Raw genomic sequence first — 6,591 nt, 5'->3', positions numbered from 1 at the left:
CCCGGCACCCAGGACAGGAGGCCAGACAGCCGCCCCGGCACCCAGGATAGGAGACCAGACAGCCGCTCCGGCCTCCAGAGACCAGAACACAGGCAGGACAAGAGAAGGCCGAATGTGCCCCAGAAGAGATGGCCCTGAGCCAGGACCAGGAAAGCTGGGAAGGCTTCCTGCATGAAGTGGGGCTGAACTAGGCCTTGGCCAAGGAAGGCTGCGATTTCCAAAAGCAGAGACGGGAGAAAAGTGGGGCAGTGGATCTGGGTTCAGATCCTGGCTCCATCATTTACTTCCTGTTTGACCCTGTTCAGTGGAGCACTGTGAGAAAAGCTCTGGCTTTTGCCTGTAGGGCCTGGGTTCGAATCTCAACTCTGCCACTTAATAGCTGTGTGGCCTTGGACAGTGGCTTTGTCTCTCTGGGCCTTGATTGTTTTTCCCTGTCCAATGAGGGCAGCTGGCCTGACTGACCTCTGAGGCCCCTCCCAGCTCTGTTGACTCAGTGACATGCCAAGCCCGAGGAACCTGGGCTTTCTCAGAGCTGGCACAGGGCAGAGGCTTGGGGCAGGGTGGGGACGCCAGGCTACTGCAGCAGGGAGAGACGGATCATGGAAAGGGCGAGCGTGGACGGATGGATGGCAAGCTGGGGAGGGCCATCCTGGGGCCCTGCGCCCCCAGTGCCCCCTCTCCTTCTTCAGCTCAAAATTAAGGACATTGTGAAGACTGGCCCAATCCCTCACTGACAACAGGCCATTTGAGGGGCCTTCTGGAGACACAGGCCCTTCCCCCATAGGTGTGGCCAAGGATGAGGATTTGGGAGTAGCACCAGTGATGCCCCCAGACAGGGAGGCCTCCATGCATGTGTGCACCGCTCCCAGCTCTGGGAGGTGGGGACCCACCCACTCTGCCTCTGGGAAGGGCCAGAGTCAAATGAATCAGGGTTCTCTTGTCCTCCAAAGGATCTCTGAGCCCTCCCCCAGCCTAACCCCCTTATTTGATAGATGGGGAAAATGAGGCCCAGAGGGGCAGATGCTTGTGCGACGACCCACGCTGGGACAGTAGCATGGCCTGTCCTTGAATTCCAGCCCCTGCTAAAAAATCAGGGCCAGGCTTCAGAAGGAAGCAGGTCGGACCCCCACAAGCCTTCCTGCCTCCCACCAGAGGACACATCCCCTTCCCTTCACCTCCCCCAGCAGCCCAGGGCAGCCCCTGGGGCCAGCCACCCTCACCTCCCTCCAGGCCAGAAATGCTCTTGGTAAGAAATTTCCTAGAGCAAAAACAATTGAAATCAGGAAGAAGCCCACTTGTAAAGCCATGCTTCCTGTGGGCGGGCAGTAGCAGCAGCAGCAGCAGCAGCAGCGGGTCAGGCTGCACAGGAGGCTCTGAGAAGGGCCCTGACCGGAACAGGCCTGACACAGGGTGACCCCCCAGAGTCTGCCCCCACACTCCGTCTGGCCCCAGGCAATCTAGCATGAGGGACGGAGGAGGCCAGAGTCCAGCTCACCCTCCCCGGGGACCCTCACGGCCATGAGCCTCCTCACCAAAGCAGAAACCCAGGTTCAAAGGGGCTCCTCTCTCCAAGGCCCCACCTGTCCCTGGGTCAAGTTCTCCTCCCAAAGAGCATTTATGCACTGTCTACAGTATGCCCAGCTCTAGACCAGGCCGCTTTCTCCCCTGGGGGACTGGGGATCCAGCCATCAGGGCCCCCCCCCCCCCCCCCCCCCCCGTGAGAGCCCAAGGGCTTCTGGGTAAACACAGCAATGCTCTAGCCCGAGTCAGAGGAGTCAGCTCCCCACACTCTAGCCAGAGGGAGTTGAGACCAGGAGGAGCCAGCTGGCCAGCTCCCAGCCCTCAATCCAGAATTGAGCCCAGCCCCCTCACTGCACAGAGGAGCACCTGGAGACCCAGAGGCACCCCTCAGGTGTGGGGAAGGGACTTACCCAGGAGCCCACAGCTAATAGAGCAATCAGCCAATGAATGTGAGCTTATTCCTCATCCCAGACACATTCCTGGGCACTGAGGGGGGATGCAGACAGAAGGCCCCTGCCTTCAAGAGGCTTCTACTGTTACACCAGGGAGGCGTATAGGTCAAGCTGGGGTCATGTGACCCTAAATCCAGGGCTCCTGCCCTTCTCACTTCTCACTTCCCACAGCCGGGTCGTTCTAGCCCCTCTCGCCTCCCCAGGCTTCTCCTAATTCTGTGCAGACCGTGGAGGCCGCAGGAGGAAATGAAAGAGCCCAGAAAGGAGGTGGGTTCACCCCCTGCTTGGCTCACTCTCGCTCCCGAGTGACCTCAGGCAAGCCATGTTACTTGTCAGAGCCTCAGTTTCCCAACCTGTAAAGTGAGGGCACTGGATTGATAGCTCCCTCAGGTTCTTTAATATTCCATGACTACAGAGGAAAGAGTCAGGGGCTGGCCCTAGACAGAGGAGAGGGGCAATGTGGACCAGGCCCGCCAGCGTCACAGGCAGAGTGGCAATAGTCTGTCCCTCTCCTCTCTGGGTCTCCGTTTTTCCCCTTTCTAAAATGGAAGGATCTGGCTCTAATGCTCTGTGGGCACGTTCAGCCTCCAGAAATCACTTTCTCCTTGAGCTAAAACAGGACAGGGGCCTGAAGGGGAGCAGCAAGGCCTCAACTGTGTTCTGGGATGGGGGAAGAGGGCTGAGGGGACAGCCTGGCCCTTCTGTCTGTAAGGCTCTCTCCAAGGAGGCTGGAGATGACTTCGGGGCTTCTGGCAGTCCAGGATGCCCTGGGAGGAGCCCTGGGGCAAAAGTCACAGCACCTGGCTTAGAATCCCGGCCCTGCCATTTACTTACTGATGGTGCCACCTTGGGTAGGTCCCTCGCCCTCATCGGGCAGAATTAGGAGAAGCTTCCTAAACTGCAAAGTGACCAGCTTGGCCTTTGACCCCGGGACTCCACTATAGACCGTGAACCCCAAGGAAGCCAAAGGCAGGGGTGGGGGAAGGCCCATTCACCCGAAACTATCCCTCCCAGCACTTCTGCAAAATCCACTGGGAAAGGGCCGCCCTCAGCATGGAAGAGAAACATGATCAGAATCACTGACTGGACATGAGAAATGAGGAAGAGACAGAGAAGAACAAAGGCAGAGAAGTCAGCCAAACAAACACAGCTTCCGCAGCAATGAAAGCCCAACACCCCAGCAGGACGTCGGCGTTGGTTTAATGGAGCCACCGAGCCCAGAAGCCCCGTGGTCCGGTATACTTCCCTCTAGCCCATAGGGGAGTGGTGGGCGAGGGGCTGGGAATGGGGCATCCACTGGCTTTAATGCACTGTCCTTGTTCCAGAGGGTTCTAGATGCTGGAGGGTTACTAACGTGAACAAACGTGATCAATAAAATCTTTGGAACTGCAAGAAGACGCAGGAGGGGAGGCCCGTGTTCCCAGGTCTCTCTCTTCTAGCTCTGACTCCGACTCGGGGGAGATACGCAAACGACGGCTTGCAGGGCAAACGAGGGCTTGCCCCGCCAAGTCCGTGGCCCAACAGAGCTCAGAACATCCTTCCATGCTCAAGTCCTCATCAGCCTCTTGCACCTGCCCATCTTTCAAAATTAGGAAGCTCATGTCAGGAGCCTGAGGCTAGGGGACTCCAGATGAGACCCCTGAAAACCCTGATCAGACAGAGTGCCACCCCTGGATGGGTGTTCCCCACCTAGGAAATTGAGCAGCCCCTACAATTCCAGCCTCCGTCTTCCTTTGGTATCATCGAGTCATCTCCCATGAGCCCCCAACACAATCCCAGCCTCTGACTGATTCAGGGATCATAGAACCAGCCCCTTTTCCCTCCATCCCCATCGGCCACCCCAGGCTGGGAATGGGCTTTCCCTCACCTCTCGTTGGAATTTCTGCTTATCTCACCAGCACATTCTACCTCGCGGCCAACTTAGATGGGGTTGTGATTTCAGTGTCCACATTCCATAGCCCCCAGACTGAAAGCCTCCTGAGAGCAAGGACTGTTCTTTATTACACTTCTTTGTGTCCTTCTCAATAGACCCCCCAAAAAAGGACTGTAAGCCCCCTACAGAAAGGGCATCTGGTCCATTGACTTCTCAGAATGGTATCATTGCGCTGAACTTGGAGTCAGGAGGGTGTGGGTTCAAATTTGCCTTTGACTCTTAACTGGATGTGACTCTGGGCGGTCTCTCCACCTTTCTGAGCATCAGTTTCCTCATCGTTCCAATGGCGACAAGAGCATCTGCTCACAGGGTTCTTTGTGATAGGTTTCTGTCAAAAGCTTTGCAAGTCTCAATGGAACGTCACATAGCAACAATAGCCACTAGTCTCTTGCTGGACCTTCCTCCAGGTCACTCCCGCTAGCCCTGGGTGCCCCCAGACTCTGGCCTGGACCCTCTCCTTCTTTCCCTCTGGACATCTCACTTGGCTGAGCTCATAAGATCGCAGGGGATCAATGATCCCTAGCTCACAGACCAAAGACCATAGACCGTGTTTGTCTCCTGAGTTCCTCATCACCCACCGCCCTCAGGACATCTCATCACAAAATCAACACATCAAAAACTAAGCTCATTACCTCTTCCCCCCAACTCTTCCCTCTCCCAAACTTCCCCATAACTTTCAAGGGCACAGCCGTCCTCCATCAGCCAGCTTCACAACCACAGGGTCGTTCCCAACTCGTCTCTCTCATCCCCACCTATCCACTCTGCTGACAAATCTTGCAATTTCCTTCTCCCCAGTATCTGTCACATTCATCCCATTCTGTCCACTCACAAGGCCACTTCCTCTCCTATTACCTGGACTATGTCGATGGCCTTCCAATGAGCCTCCCTTCTTCCATTCATCCCCTCTCAAATACAACGGCCAATGGCATAAAACTAAAGTCACGGCAACCTCAAGACCCCCAGTGGCTCCCTATTACCTCCAAAATCAATACAAAATGTTCTGTTTTGCACTTAAAGCCCTTCACAGCCTGGTCCCTTCCTACCTCCCTTCCCCATACCCAACGATCAAGACAGGCTGGCTGCTCACTGGTCCTGGCCCTTTGTCTGGGCCCTTCCCTAGACCTGGAATGCTCTCCCTACATTAGACTGACTATGCCTCGTACAATCCCTGGCTTCCTCTGAGACCCAGCCTGAGCGCTCCGACTCCGTGAAGCCCCCAGCTGCTAGGGTCATCCTTCGTCAGCTGATCCTCCATCTCCTCCACTTATCTGCCAGGGTCCACTCTAGAGCTCTTGTCTCCCCCAACTGAATATAAGCTCCTCGAGTACAGGAAGCGTTTGGGGGCTTTGTGTTAGCGCAGAGCTCCGTATACAGCAAGCACCTCCTAAGCGCTTGTTCATTGATGTTGTTCACCCCCTTTCCTGCTTCTATATGGTAATCCCCCTTTAGTGTGGAGCTGCTTGGGCCAGCGCTTTGCACCCAGTAGGGGCTTAGTAAACATCTGCTGAATGTAAATAACTCACTACTCTCGTGGATGTGCAGTGCACTTGTGAGTGCTCTCTTTCTTTCACACACACACACACACACACACACACACACACAGAGTGAAAGGGACCCCTCTGTGAACATGGAGTAACTTGTCATTGTATCCCACCCCTCACCCAACACCCTGGGTAAGGTGCAGTGGGGGAGGGGGGTGGGGAGCCAGAGAGACAGGGCTGGAAATTTAAAGGTGCCACTTCCTAGCCGTGTGTGACCCAGACCAGGGCTCTTCCCCTCTCTGGGCCTCAGTTTCCTCTTCTGTAAAATACAGGGGTGGGTTTAGATGTGAGCTAATGTCCCTTCTAAACCTTGTGATCAGAGGACTTCACCAATGACTTCGATTTTATGTCAATCCAGGTTTGGGTACAATGGGCCCAGCTAAAGCCTGGGCACCTGCACTACCCTTGAGGAGCCCACAGGGGAAGTCAGCATGGGGCCCACCCTAGACCTGCATCAGGGCTGGAAATCCTGCTTTCCTGGGGCCCTCGTTCATGCACAGAGAACTAGAAGATCACGAGGTACTGGCCTCCCCTGTCAGAGGGAGAGGAGGAGGAGGTGAGGAGGAGAGACAGGAGGGGAAGAAGGAAAAAACTTCAAGGTCAGTGTTATTATCTCCACTTTACAGATTAAGAGACTGAGGCTGAGAAGCTAGGTGATTTGCCAGGATCACACAGCTCGCAAGGATCTGGTGAGAGATTTCAAACCAAAGTCTGGCATCCTGGTCACTCCACCTCTTTCCAAAATGGCCAAACCCAACCTGACAGCAGGCCATCTCACCCCACCCTAATTATCGGCACCGTCCCTGACCAGTGCCTTGACAGGAAAACTGATTCTTCTCTCCAAAGCGTTCTACCCCCAGCTTTCTTCTCCGAGGGACTGTCCACCCGTCACTGGGAATCATCTCCCAGAGAATGTGCCTGGGGCAATTCCAGTGGGAACTTTCTGTTCTCCCTGGCGAGCAGGTGTCTCTGGGTTTTGGGCTTTTCACCTACACTCAGAATATCCCCAGATTCCCAAGAACAGACAAAGAAAGAGAAAAAAAGATCGCTGCAAGCAAGGGGCCAGGGAATGGACACCACCACCAGGATGGATGGACGGATGGATGGATGGATGGATGGATGGATGGATGGATGGATGGATGGA

The 6,591-nt window shown here is 55.4% G+C and overlaps 1 protein-coding gene across 1 annotated transcript in view; it reads right to left on the bottom strand.

Annotated features, from left to right (window-relative positions):
• KCNQ1 (potassium voltage-gated channel subfamily Q member 1) overlaps positions 1–6,591 on the bottom strand; it is a 361,243-nt gene that overhangs the window by 353,356 nt on the left and 1,296 nt on the right. The window lies entirely within an intron of this gene.

This window comes from Vombatus ursinus, unplaced genomic scaffold (assembly GCF_900497805.2).
Source record: "Vombatus ursinus unplaced genomic scaffold, bare-nosed wombat genome assembly UNPS02014790.1, whole genome shotgun sequence".
NCBI lineage: Eukaryota > Metazoa > Chordata > Mammalia > Diprotodontia > Vombatidae > Vombatus > Vombatus ursinus.
This window is presented reverse-complemented; position numbering and strand designations above follow the sequence as displayed.